This window comes from Acomys minous (genome assembly GCF_964271855.1).
Source record: "Acomys minous genome assembly, chromosome: 7".
In the NCBI taxonomy this organism is placed as follows: domain Eukaryota; kingdom Metazoa; phylum Chordata; class Mammalia; order Rodentia; family Muridae; genus Acomys; species Acomys minous.
Window position 1 is genome coordinate 40,031,743 of NC_140488.1, and position 14,437 is coordinate 40,046,179.

At 35.6% G+C, this 14,437-nt stretch overlaps 1 pseudogene across 1 annotated transcript; it reads left to right on the top strand.

The window, feature by feature from the left end:
* Positions 1 to 521: 521 nt before the first annotated feature.
* LOC311601155 (protein DBF4 homolog A-like) lies at positions 522 to 8,167 on the top strand (annotated as a pseudogene). Its single transcript has 5 exons — positions 522 to 635; positions 1,075 to 1,223; positions 1,338 to 2,109; positions 3,070 to 3,294; positions 8,087 to 8,167. The product of its transcript is annotated as a protein DBF4 homolog A-like (transcript).
* The last annotated feature ends 6,270 nt before the right edge of the window (positions 8,168 to 14,437 follow it).

Genomic DNA, 14,437 nt, shown 5'->3' on the forward strand with positions numbered 1-14,437 from the left:
AAAAGCATTTGCTAGATTAGCCTTGAAACTCAGACATGAACTCAAGGTGCCCCATATTTGACTACCTCCCCTTGGTGGGGAGGCCTGGTGGCACTCAAAGAAAGAATAAGCAGGCTACCAAGATGAGACTTGATAGCCTATGACCATACAGTGGGGGAGGAGGTCAACCTTGGTCACAGACCTAGGCTAGGGGAATAGTGTGAAAACGGGAGGGAAGGAGGAATGGGAGGATACAAGTGATGGGATAACAATTGAGTTGTAATTTGAATAAATTAATAAAGAAAAGAAAGGAAAAGAAAGAAAGAAAGAAAGAAAGAAAGAAAGAAAGAAAGAAAGAAAGCACAGAACCAAGGTAAAAACAAATTAAGTGTTATAATACCCTAAAGTAAAGAAATACCATTAAAAGAAGAAAAAAAAAAGAAAAAGAAAAGAAACTCAGCCAGTCTATTCTGCCCCTCACTGTAGAGCAGAGGCATGGGCAGGCGAGCCTTGGAGCTTTATGTTCACAGCAGTCACATGAGGCACTCAGTATGGACCCAGCATGTAGGTGCATGATGGCTGCCATGAACCTTGAGACCATGAGGATCCTCAGCAAAGCACCTATTCCGGTTGGCATTCAAGACAATATTAAGAACATCATGACGGGTGGATCTGGACCCAGGGAGGTCTGCTTAAACTATTGCCCCAACCAATGACAACATAGGCAGTAAACATTGAACCCTTACTCAGATCTAGCCAATGGACAGCACATTCTCCACAGTTGTGTGGAGAGAAGGGACTGACTCTGACATGAACTCTGGGGCTCCATATTTGACCACTTCCCCTTGGTGGGGAGGCCTGGTGGCACTCAGAGGAAGGGGAAGCAGGCTACCAGGATGAGACCTGATACCCTATGAGCATATACAGGGGAAGAGGTCTCCCTCAGTCACAGTCATAGGGGAGGGGAATAGGGTGAAAGAAGGAGGGAGAGAGGAATGGGAGGAGCTCAGTGAGGGGAAAACAATTTATCTGTAATCTGAATAAATTAATTAAATAAAAAAGAAAAATAGTTTTTAAAAAAGACAAAATTAAAAGAACAGACCATCTTTGAAATTCCTGAAAACTGATAATCGACTGGAAAAATCCAAATATAAGCCACTTTGGGGAAAATATATATTTTACCTTGACTTGTATTCTATAACCATATTCAAAAACTGCAGAAAGATATAAAGGGTCTTGGAGGGGAGCAGAAATGATTCTAAGACAGCTGCATCACTAAGCCCACCCCTGCATGAGAGACAGCTCACAAAAGCTGGAAACTGTGGAGCACACTGAACAGCCTGCAGGCTGCTCAACAGCGAGTGGAAGAATTTCTCAGCAAAGATATTAGTTGTGTTGTTTCAAATAAAAAGAAAGCAAAGTCTGCACAGACATTGGGTCGAATTTCTCCTGTACTAAATTCAGAATCTGCATACACTGCAGAAAGCACCTCACCTCATCCCAGCCGTGATGGGAGTTCCTGTAAGTCTCCAGAGTGTGTTTGAGCTGAGGAAAGTTATTAGCTGAAAAGCTGTCAAGAATCATTTCATTTCTGCTAATAGTACATTATCAGATGCGTTATCATGGGGAGTAAAGACTCTTCGTATGAAAGACATTAGATACTAGATTGAACTGAAGAAGAAAGAGTTATGTGCATTCAAGAAATCAAGTACTTCTTGATGGATGCGGAGAAAAAAGGTGGTACTAGGACAGAAAAGTCAAGAACAGGGAGCCTCACAAAGCCTTTTTTAAAAGGTTTAAGATAGGAAACGCTCTAAGAGGCCATGTTACCTTCAGCTGACCAATATGCCTTTTATAAAATACTTTATTCAAAAGCCTTGCAGTCCATTTGATGTAGAAAAGCCATCCAGCATCCAAAAGCAAGCACAGCCTGAACTCAGAATTAATGTGGATGGAATAAATATGAGAGAACTCCAATTCGACTCCAGTTGGAGGAAAAGAGAGGAACAAAAGATATTGTGTTGCTTACAGAAATAGGAAGATCTGGAAACTTACCTTCCAAGTGAGAAACACAAAAACTTTGCACAAAGTAACCACTATCAAGTTGTTGATGGTATTGTATTTAAGTTGGTTTTTTTGTTTTGTTTTCTTTTGTTTGTTTGTTTTTTTCTAGAACATGAAAGTGGCACATCTAAATAGAAAGGAATAAGATGCAGTGTTACATCCCTTTCTTCTGTGTCTGCAAGTGTCCTGAGGAACACTGAAGCAAGGGAAAACTACCCTTACAGCCCATTTTCCAGAAGGACCTGGGTAAAAGCAACTGCTCCTGCAGAGTTTTCAGTATGAAGAAACCCTGAAACCTGAACACAAGCTTGTGTTTGCTTCAGAAGCTCTTCAACAGGACTGAAAGGATGTGATGAAAAACCAGTAAACATGTTAAATGCAAGTAAACATGACATAAAATACAATTTTACACAGCTTTCTCCATGTAAAAATAAGCAGGAAAGAATTCTTGATGTTTCTAAACACAAATTAAGTATAAATAGAATAACATTATGATAGGCAGATTTGAGCCCAGGGGTCCTGCTCAAACTATGGCACCAGCCAAGGACAATACAGGCGGTAAACTTTAAGCCCCTACCCAAGTCTAGCCAATGGGCAGGGTATTCTCCACAGTTGAGTGGAGAGTGGGGTATGACTGTCACACGAACTCTGGTGCCCCATATTTGACCATGTCCCCTGAATGGGGAGACCTGGTGGCACTCAGAGGAAGGATAGCAGGCTACCAAGAAGAGACTTGATACCCTATGAGCATATACAGGGTGAGGAAATCCCCCTCAGGAACAGTCATAGAGTAGGAGATTAAGAGGAAAATAGGAGGGAGGGAAGAATGGGAGGATACAAGGGATGGAATAACCATTGAGATCTAATAAGAATAAATTAATAAAATAAAATTAACAAAAAAGAAATGATGTCAAAGAGAGGGTAGGTGCCACTCCAGATGTGCCACAGTCATGTGTACAAGTTTCTTTTTTTCAATTTATTTTTTTTTATTAATTTATTGTGTACAAGTTTCTTATCTCAATACAGAAAACAGTCCACTCAACAAAAATCAATGGCAGACACTACACATTTTTCAGCAAAAGATTTGCAGGGAAAAAAGACCTTCACTTTGTGTTTGGTCTGGTGACATTAAATACAGCAAAAGAGCGCTTAACGATAAAGGCTAGAACTCCATCCTGTCGTCCTCAGGAATCTAATACATATGACATTGAGAATATGGATAATTTGTCTTGTGGTAAGACCCAACAGAAAGTGAGAATACTATTAGGGCAAAAGAAAAAAAAATGAGGAACCATGTGCTGAATTGGATTTTTAAAAAAGAACTGAGTATCTGCCTGCAAATGAAGACAGAACTTATGGATCACCAGTAACGACTGTACTGGTGATCAGACAAGTGGAGAAAAAATCAGAATTTTCAGGTTTTACAAGCTACACTGATAACAGTAGAATATGTGATGTTTTAGATGTTTGAGAGGAAAAAAATTCAAGTAGTCTACTGTCAACATTTTTCTCTTCCCTTTCAACTTCTACATTTGTTGGATTTTAGTATTACATTTGTTGGATTAGTATTTAGCTTTTCAGAAGTGATAGTTATATTCTTGTAATTTTGTAAATACATATATAATTCTTAGGAGTTGTAAGATTGTTTTGTTTTGTTTTTGCTAACTTTGTTTATAGAGTCATCTATAAATATTAATTAAAATGATGTTTGGAATTTTTATGGAATTGAAAAGCTGTTACAAACTATACAATGAAAAGTTGGTTTATTTTACATACTATGGTCATAATTATTTCATGAATATAATTTTCTTTATCACTCAAAATAATTTCAAGTGAGATTTTAAACAGATTAAAAGTTAAGCATTATATATTATGTAGTATTAACCATTGTCCATTAGCATAGATTTGCATGATCAACATGTTATTGCCTAAAAACAAATTTCAGATAGGAAAAATGTACTAATTAGTATATTTGGATTCTGGAAGTTACTGGAAATATTGACTCTAGACACAGACTCAGCTGAATTTTGCCAGGCTTCTGACACTACAAACTGAGTTTATTATTGGACTCAAAATAGTCCTAAAAACCATAAAGAACTAAATTAATTAATTGAATAAATTGAGAATAATTTCTTCAAAAAAGATATTTGTTAGCTATCCTTTGTGTTGTCCTTACTGTTATTTTTTTTTTCAGTTTCATGGACTTCAAAAAGTTAATTAAAAATATTTTAAAATGTATAAAAGGAATGACTGCTTAATAGAAAATGGACTTTTCCAGTACAGCAATGGAAAAATCAATATAACAATAAATTTAAATGGTAAGAGAATTCAAACCTTAATGTATTATCTGACATTGAAATAGTCTTTCATTCAAAATTCTCTTTCCTAGAAAAAAATCAAATAGAACTTAAATAAAGTCGACCTTTTCTGAAGTAAATTTTAAAGGTTTTAATTCTAGAAGAATAAAAACTGTCCTCAAAGAAAGGCTTAAAACACAAAAGAAAACTAACTAGGCCTTTTAGGCCCCTTGTCTAGATATGTCCTGGAGACTTCAAACGCCTGCCTCAGCTAGAAATACAAGAAAATGTCGTGTCTATTAGTCCAGTTAGGTGATGTTAGTCAACCTTAGACTCATTTCTTCTTGTCAACAACACTCCTCCCCCACCTAATCCTTTCACAGGGGACCTTAAAAGAGCAGGTTCTGCATTCCCCAGACAGGTTGGACCTTTCTACATCAGTCCCCTGTCATGCTAGGCTGCCTGCCTGCTGGTGTTCTGAAAGCTCTTGCCTGAAGGATGATTCAACTCAGTGCTTCTCTCTAACCCCCACTAATCCTCTCAATCCCTCAAATCTAACAATTATATGCTTGAACATTGCAACAAGTGAAGTTTAAGTCTTCTCACCACTAAAAGGTTAAGTATGTGAAATAATGCATCTGTTAATGAGGCGCACTTAATCATTTCACTATGTACCAAAACAGCAATTTGTTCTCCATAAATTTGTTATTTAAAACTAGATAACATTCATTCATTGTCGTGTTTGTTTGTGCCAGTCTCTGTGTGCGTGTTCATGTGTGCCTATGAATGTATGTATGTGTGTGTGCGTGTGCATGAGCCACAGAGTTCTTATGGAGGTCAGAGGACAATTTACAAGATTAGGTTCATTTCTACCATGTAGGTCTTGGAAATGATCTCAAGTCCAGCAGAGTTAGCAGCAACTACCTTTACATGATGAGCCATCTTAATAAACCCACAAGCCCATATGGTTTTTATTTCTATATATAAAACATCATGAATAAATTTGAAAAAGTCAGAAATATCCATTTGGAGGGGATGGACTCATTCCATAGAAGTTACAGACATGCATGAGCCTATTCATTGATCAATTTGTGTATCTCCACACTGCTACCACACTGCCTCTATTACTACAGTTTTACTCTAACAAACAAATTCTCCAATTTCAGTTTGTTTTCTTTGTGTTTATTTATTTTTAACTTTTTTATTTTTTATATGTACAGTTATATTATTACACATATATACAATAAACTACCTATAGCAAGAATAATCATGACACAATTGGGAATTATATAAATGCTACATTCTTAGTGTTTTGGCTATTTGTATTTGGCAGCCCTGAAGAAAACATCTTTCCTGTCTTGGTGAAGCTAAAATTCTGAATGTAAATCAGTATCTATCACATTTTGTCATTATCAACTTAAAACATCTATCTAGACCTAAAAACATCTTAACCCCTAAACAACTAATCTTCATTGTAAAGCTTGGCTACCTGGTCTTCAACTCCATCAGAGACTTGAGAAGGAATAAACATGATTACCTGAGTATGCTGGGTTTTTTTTTCTCTCTTATGGGAGTTGGTTTGGCTACTCTCAGTTCTTGAATGAATTGTCACATTTGGTTTTGTTGTGCCCATTTCTACATAAAAATCAAGTTGAAGTTTGAACAAGCATTGATTTAAATACACAGGTCCATTTGGGAGAACTGATATCTTCCTAATTTTGAATATACTGATATATAAATTATAACCATTAAGAATTTTGCTGCCTAAGTCTCCTGTTTGTGGTGACTACTTTGGCTGCATCACCCCATTTGTGAGAAGCATACACTCTCATTCTGCTACTCGGAGCCAAAATTGAAGCATTGACTTCGTTTTGTTAAATACAAGCTTGTTTCTGCAGGATAAAAGTCTTTAAAATTTGGATTCAAACAAAACATATTGACATGTTCAAAACACCCTTATTCTTATTCTTATTCTTATTCTTATTCTTATTCTTATTCTTATTCTTATTGTATTCTTATTGTATTCTTATTGTATTCTTATTCTTATTCTTATTCTTATTCTTATTGTATTCTGAGACTCTATCTCCACAAAGGTCACATTTTCTTTTTTCTTTTTTCTTTTCCAAGACAGGGTTTCTCAGTGTAGCCTTAGCTATCATGGAACTTGCTTTGTTGACCAGGCTAGCCTCAAACCCACATAGATCTTCCTGCCTGTTTTCCTGAGTGCTAGGATTAAAGGCATGGGCCACAGAGCCTAGCTAAAGGTGACAATTTCTACTTCCCCTGCCTTCACTTTGTCCTTGACCCTCCCATTTCAAGTCCCCCTCCTCTATTCACCCATAATTATGTATTCTAAATGGGAGGTCTCCATGAAACCTCTCCCCTAAGGGCTCAAGGAATGATGCATAATAGGAGGCAGAAAGAATGTAAGAGCTTGCAGGGGATGGAGAACACCAAGGAAAGAAGTACTTCTGAACCACTAGAGCAAACCTCATCATGAAATCCCAGAGACTGAGTTAGCAAACACAGGGCCTGCATGGTCTACATGAGATTTTTTTCTTTGTGGGGAGAGGGAGTCCTAAAGTTGAAAACAGATGTGGACCCATGCCCTATCCCTAACCTGGAAGTAATTTCCAATTGATAGCCAATTGAAAATAAAAAAGGTTTCTCAAAGGACTCACACTGGAAGAACAAATTACATACTGAGCAGTAGATGCCCAACAAAAAACAAACTCAACAGCATGTTTAGAGGATCTTTCTCTCATAATGTATGTATGTATGGATGGATATATGTATGGATGTATGTATGGAGGGATGGATGGATTACCCTACAGATTTTCCATATATATATTATGGCTTTTCATTTTGAGCTCTTTATGGAATTCCTGAATGTGCGAACAAGAATATCTGTGTGTCTATATCTTTTTATTTTTGTACATTTTCATGGACTCTTTTGTGTTTGTTTGTTAGTTTGTTTTGTCCTATTCTTATTTGTTTGTTTTTGTTTTATCTTATCATTTTATATTTTATTATTATCCCCTAGATGCTGGTTTGTTTTCTAATGAAAGACAGAAAGGGGTGGATCCACATAGGAGGGAAGGTAGGAAAGAACTGGGAGGTGTAGAGGGAAGGGAAACCATAATCAAAATATATTGCAATAAAAACCTATATCCTCAAAGAGTAAGCTAAAACCATTTTTAAAATAATGAACTATTTAAATGTTACATATTTCCATTGAATAAAATTAGCTTAATTGATTTGAATTTTGTAAAAATATGAGAAAATAATTTAATTTTGTTTTTTATGCTGAATAATATCATTCAAAATTTATAAAAATTTATCAGTAACATTTTCATTCTTCATCTTTGAAAGCAGAACTGAACTAACAGTAGAGATTATGTGAAAATCACAATATTAACAAACTATTAATAATCATTTTGTAATGAAATTTTAAAAATTATTTAATGGCCTAACATATAATAATTTATGGGTTATCTGTGTATTTATTTAATTATAACATTATTGAATTGTATCCAGATATGCAAATATGTAAAGAACAACGAAATTCAATATATTTCATCCTTTTACTATTTTGAGAGTTTTAAAATCAAATTTTTATATGGTTTGATTTTTACCACTAGGAGAGCATAGACACTGATGTTGCATGTAGAATATTATTCACCCTCTACTTAGCTTCCTGTACATTTTTCTGAACACATTAACTTAACTTTTTTATTTCTTTGCAGATATTTATGATCTGTGGTCTAGAAAGGAACCTTTCCTCTGATCAAATGATCATGTTCTTGGAGAGGTTCAGAGGACTCTGAAGAAAAAGAGAGAGAAAAACATGATAAAAATATATTTATTATATGAAAGAGAATAATTTTTAATTGAGAAAAATAAAGTGAAGCTAGTACATATACAAAGCTAGCACTTTACATGCTTTCTCTGGACTCTGGATATTTTTAGAATAGTCTGACTTTCAGAAAGCACATTGAGTGAAAAAAAATGAGGAGAGATTTTTTTCTTCTTAAACAAGAAATCTTACAGTTGGGTTTTCTTCTTCATATAAAAAAAAGAAGATAGATATTCATGAGAGGAAAAATATTGCCCTTTATACAGCCCAAAGTACATAAAAATATGACAGGCATGCATCTTTATATAAAATGTGTATGGATGTATTCTAGTCCTGCATATAAGTGAGCTCATGGGGCCTTTTTATCCATTAAATGAAATTTTCAGTGAGTTTTGTCTTAATCTAAAATTGGAACCCAAGTTTGCCTTTGGCTTTACCATCAGATATATTTCTATTCTGTCTCTAATCAGAATAGGAGCTGCTAATTTTTAGCATGCCTGTGCCTTTCTAACTTCATTCTATTTACTGGTACAGGGTTTTTTAAAATTAATTTTTCACATAATTTTTTTCATAAGACATAATTTGATCATGTTTTTCCACTCCCACAACCTCGCTAACCACACAAACTTTTTATGTTCTCCATCTCTCTCTAAAGCACACACAACAATGAAAATCAAAACAGTAAGATGAAAATACCAGAACAAAACTAAATGAAATGCTATGTCCACAAAAAATAAAGGTAATTTTGTTTTAAGCAACTATTTCTAAGCATGAGGCTTGTCCTGGAGTGTGATTGATATACTCAGTAACATTGCATTGGAGAAAAATGGTTTTTCTTTCCTGGCAAGTATCAATTACAAATAGCTTCTTGGTTAAGACTATGGGCCCCTGTTCATCTCCTCTCTCTCTCAGTACTTGGAGCTCCATCCAGCTTGAACCTGTGTAGGTCTTGTACATGCTGCCACAGTCTTTGAATGTTCATATACAGACCTGTCTTATGTCTGGAAGACTCTGTTTCCTTGGTGTCTTCCATCACCTCTTCCTCAAACAATCTTTCTGTCTCCTCTTCTACATGATCCCTGATCCTTGAGATCCCATTTAGAACTGTGTACTGTAGTTGTTCACTGTTTGTACATTGTCCAGGTGTGGGTCGCTGTGTTAATTCCCATCTATCACAAGATGGGGCTTCTCTAATGAGGGCTGAGGAAGGCACAACGAGTATAGCAATGTGTAACAAGAAGTCATGTAATTTCTCTGTTCTTTTAGAAAAAATAATAATAGTAAGTTTTCTGCTAGACCCATAACCTACCTAGCTTCAGGTTATTGGCTTCTTTAAGAGTATCAAGTATGAGTTCTGTCTCATGAAATGGGCCTTAATTACAATTATTAAAAATGACTTGGTTACTTCTATAACCTTCGTGCTTCTATTGCATCAGCATATCTTGCCGGAAGGTCATTGGGGTAGTTCATGTGTTTGCAGCTGTGTGATATTAATTAATGAGTGTCTTTCTCCTCTGGCAGTGTGCAGAGTACATTCCAGCACCACAAACGCTAGTATTGAGAAATGAAGTTGAGCACAAGTTTGACTTCTCTGTATTTGATGATATAAATAAGTGTTGTCCTCAACGTAGGACCTTGCCATTAAGTTATAGGGAACAACCAATGGTCTTGGCAATAACTTGTGGTGTTTTACTCAACAAGATGTAATCCGTTCCTAGCACAGATTGAGACAAATTCTCACTGTTTAGTATAGGCTAACCTCCAGTTCCTGATTCTTATGCCTCAGCCTCTCAAATGCAAGGACAGGTATTTAGCTGTATATGTAGTCTAATTTATTCATATTATCATTTATATATCTAAATTAGGAAAGATTAAACTCATGGCATATGTGTTTCCAAGAACTTAATTTTTGTTTTCTTTTTAAACTATGGAAGTAGCTTCTGGAAAATGTACTTGTATTTACATCATTTCATGAATTTTCCCACTTTTTATTAGGATCATACTCTGTTGTTTTCAAAATTTGTAATTTGTAAATTTTTCACACATAGTAAATATTTTAATCCTTTGTCATTGTTTGACAAAAAAACAATCCCCTGATTTTCATTTATCACTGAGTCGTACTTTTTGCCCAGTGAGATAGACAATATTTGACTTTATATATTCATTTTTAAATTATAGTCAAATTAAAAGTTTCTTTCATAGTTATTACCTAAATTTTATTCTACTGTCATTATATGATTTCATTTAATGTTTTCCTCTCAAAATAAGGAACACTTTGTTTGAAAGACTTTCAATATCTGCACTTCCTTCAAATAACTGCAAGAAACTATAGCGTCTACCCATCCATTTCTACCTGTAGTGAATATTTCAAAGGCTCTGTAATGTAGATGCATTATTCTGATTCCCTATTTTATGACTAATTGAATATATTGCACAAAACATTTTGCACAACAGCTGGAGAATTAAAATATTAAACTCCCACTGGTGATTGCTAATTATTTTCTTTTTTTCTTGGTGACAGACCCCCAACTTGTCAGAATGCAAAAGGAATGTGTATTATGAATAGAAGTCACCTTACTGTGAATTCAATTTCCACACATCATTATTAGACAAGCCACTAATCATAACTTACTAAAGAAAACACTGTAGCCTGAATAATTTGTGTTTAATCTTGAATGTAAAGAATGCCAGAATGCTCCTGAAGTTTCTTTCTATAAAGTGCTCTCCCCATGTGAGAATTAGCACGTATCTGCTAGCTGGCTTCCTCCCTGAAAAACAAACCATATTACTTGTCTAAATCCAATTGCTGGTGCCTTCTTATGGTGTCTGATTCTCAGCTATATTACCACTTTGAGTTTTCAACATTTTACTGCAGAGTTTCATCCCCAGGTTTCCTTTCCTTTTGGATGAGATAATCAACACAAGAACCGGATTCAGAGCTAGAAATAAAGCATTAGAATCTCGGCAATCAATTTCCAGCTGAGTAACTTTGATCGACTTACATAATCCTTCTGAGCATTAGTATCATCACAAATCTCTTAGGATAATTACATATAAGAACACATGCTCAAACACTAAGACTAGGACACCCTGCCTAATAACAAAGTGGTGTTGATTCCATGTCAAAATTTGCCGCTTGACTTTTCGAGAGCACCGTGGCTCAATATTAATCTTTTCCTTTTTCCTTCTCATAAAATTAATTACTTACATGGTTTTATGGCATGCCTTTTGCAAAGTCTGATACCCATCAGAGGTCACATTCATTGCTACCACTAGTGAGTTCGGCCTTGAATAGGGGCCCAAATTGTTATAAAACCAACCTATATTTATTGATATCTTTATTTATTAAACAATTCCTATTTTGTGCTCATTAAACCAGGTAGCTGATCAGCTTTTGAGAACTAAAGCCATGGCACAAATTTCTGCAGATGTTCTATATGTATACTGCCTTCTATAGCATGTACTTAAATAAATAGCACAGCATTCTCTCAATGTGCAGATTTGATTTAACTGATATCATAGGCACATCTATCAAAACCAATGAGATCATTACTCTTTTATACTAGCTTGATTGATGTAAAAGTATACATTCAATTCTGTGACAAGGCACAAGAAAATCCAGGTAAAATATGCCTAGTGAAGAGCAGTAAGAAAGGAGGTAAGCTGCAGAAGGAAATTTGAAGGACTTCTTATGTTTTCAGTTCGAACAAACAAATGAGAACACGTCATGTTCCTTACCATCAATTTTTCTTCATGAAAATATCTCTCTTGACCTCTATGCACCATTATAGGTAGGCTTGCACCCTGCTGTTTCACCACCTGCTGCTTCAGCTGCTGCTAATAATCAGGTATCACAGCCTTTTAAAAAAACAGGTCAAGAAAAATGACAGAAAGGGACTGAGAGATGGAGCAAAGTATAAGGAAAGGGAATCTGGGAAGGCAGATGGAGGGTAAAGTCAAGGTTAGAAGCCTAGAAACCATGATAGGGTATGGAGTAATAAGGGTAGAGATCTTCCTGGTTGCACTGTATTCAGCAGTTGCTTCCTGGTGTCTTTACAGCTTCTTGTTCTGGATTAAATGAAGTGCCTAGCTCCAGGATCTAATGACACCCTCTTTCTCAGAGAGAGGTAAAATGGCAGAAGGCAAATGAGAATCCAAACACATTGCCTCTCCAGCACACTGCAGCCCTCTTTTCCACCGTACAATCTCTCTCCACTGCTCCTCATTTTCTCTCCAGTTCTACATTTTGTAATTTTCTTCAGGCCTGTCTGCAAGAATGTTCTGAGAACTGCTGAGGCTGACAAGGTTGTATTCTTCTTATTAGCTGGGACTGTTTAGCTATGAGCACTGACTAGGTTAGAAGGTGCGCATAATCATTGTCCAGCTTCCTTCCAACCACTTAAAACACAGGGTTTGTCCAATACAAGAGTAGTATGAATAGTGGAAGAAGGCTTCCCATTTGGAGTATCCAAGTTGCAAGTAATCAAAGAGAGGATAGCACTTACCTTTAAATAACTTAGTAAACACTCATAAAATATGAAAGTAGTAAAACCACTATAACTGGCACAAATAACTGTACTTCCAAAGGAAAAGATCTTCACATTCTCTGTAACAGGACTGTTTGAAGAAATATCATCCTCAAAACTGATACTTCATTTTGGAATGAGAGTTAAGACTTATTTCTTTGTCTCCTAAGAAGCAACTTAATTAGCTGATAGCACATATATATATATATATATATATATATATATATATATATATATATATTCTAATACATAAGTTAGTATTCACATCAAGGAATGGCAATTATCTTCATGAAATACCATATCTTATCCAGAAATGTGAGATCACATCAGTCAGACTTCATACACAAAATACAAATTATCCAAAAAATGCAAATTATAAGATATAAATGTTTAATATATTTTTTGACATGGATCTAGGGTAATAATTATTATGAAATAGTTTATTCAAATACTCCAAAAGGAGTAAAGTAAACATTAATCCATTTTCTCACAATTTATGCAAAAATGTCAAATCGAATGAACTTAAATAATTAGCATACTTGTAAAGTTTTAAATTAAAAAAATGAATATGGATAAACCCCTGGTATATCTATAAAGTAATAATAATTGCAGTCATCATGTACATGGCCTATATTAGACACTCTTGGGGGCACAATCTAATACCATTTCTTTTCCTCAAGACAATCTATATGCTGGACATACTTGATCTCCTTATTTTGTACAAAGAGAAATTAAAGCACCAACAAAGTCTAGAGCAGTGGTTCTCAACCTTCCCAATGCTGCAACCTTTTAATACAGGTCTTCATGTTGTGGTGACCCTCACAACTATAAAATTATTTTGTTGCAACTTCATAACTATAACTATGCTACCGTTATGAATCATAATGTAAATATCTGACGCACATGAAATCTGATATTCAACCCTCACAGGGGTCACAACCCACAGGTTGAGAACTACTGAATTAAACTAAATACCTTATACAAGACAATGGCATAAGTGATAAAGTCAGACACTGATTGTAAACTTCAGTTTCCACATCAGAGATTAACAGAAGACCAGTTTGATGCCCAGGCTAAGGAGTCAAGAATGAGCACCTGAAATAGTGTTGGTTGCAGTAAGAACTTAAATTAGTTAGGCCTGGTGGCACTAAGAGGAAGGATAGCAGGCTACCAAGAAGAGACTTGATGCCCTATGAGCATATCCAGGGGGAGGAGGTCCCCCTCAGTCACAGTTATTGGGGAGGGGAGTAAGGGGAAAATGGGAGGGAGGGAGGAATAGGAAGACACAAGGGAGGGGAAAACCATTGAGATGTAATATGAAAAAATTAATAAAGTATCTTTTTAATTAGTTGTGAAATTTTTTGTAAAGAATAGTAGGGCTTGAAAGATGAGAGTTGTCTTTTCATTTTCAGTAATTTAGTGGGTATATTAAATAGCTATATTCATTTTATTTTTATCACTGTGACCATAGTTCCTGATAGAAAGATGTTAAGGAGGAAAAGATTTATCTGGCTCACAGGTCCAAGCTTTTCAACTCTTCATGGTAGAGAAATCATGGTGGAGGAGCTCAGTCCATAGTGACGGCCATATGAGATAGAGCTTTTGTACTGTGGCAGACCAGAAAGCTAAAGATGAAGCAGAAACCAAGAAGAGTGAAGGTAACCTTCAAAATTCCACCTCTAGTCACCTAATTCTGCCAACTAGGTCTCACCTAT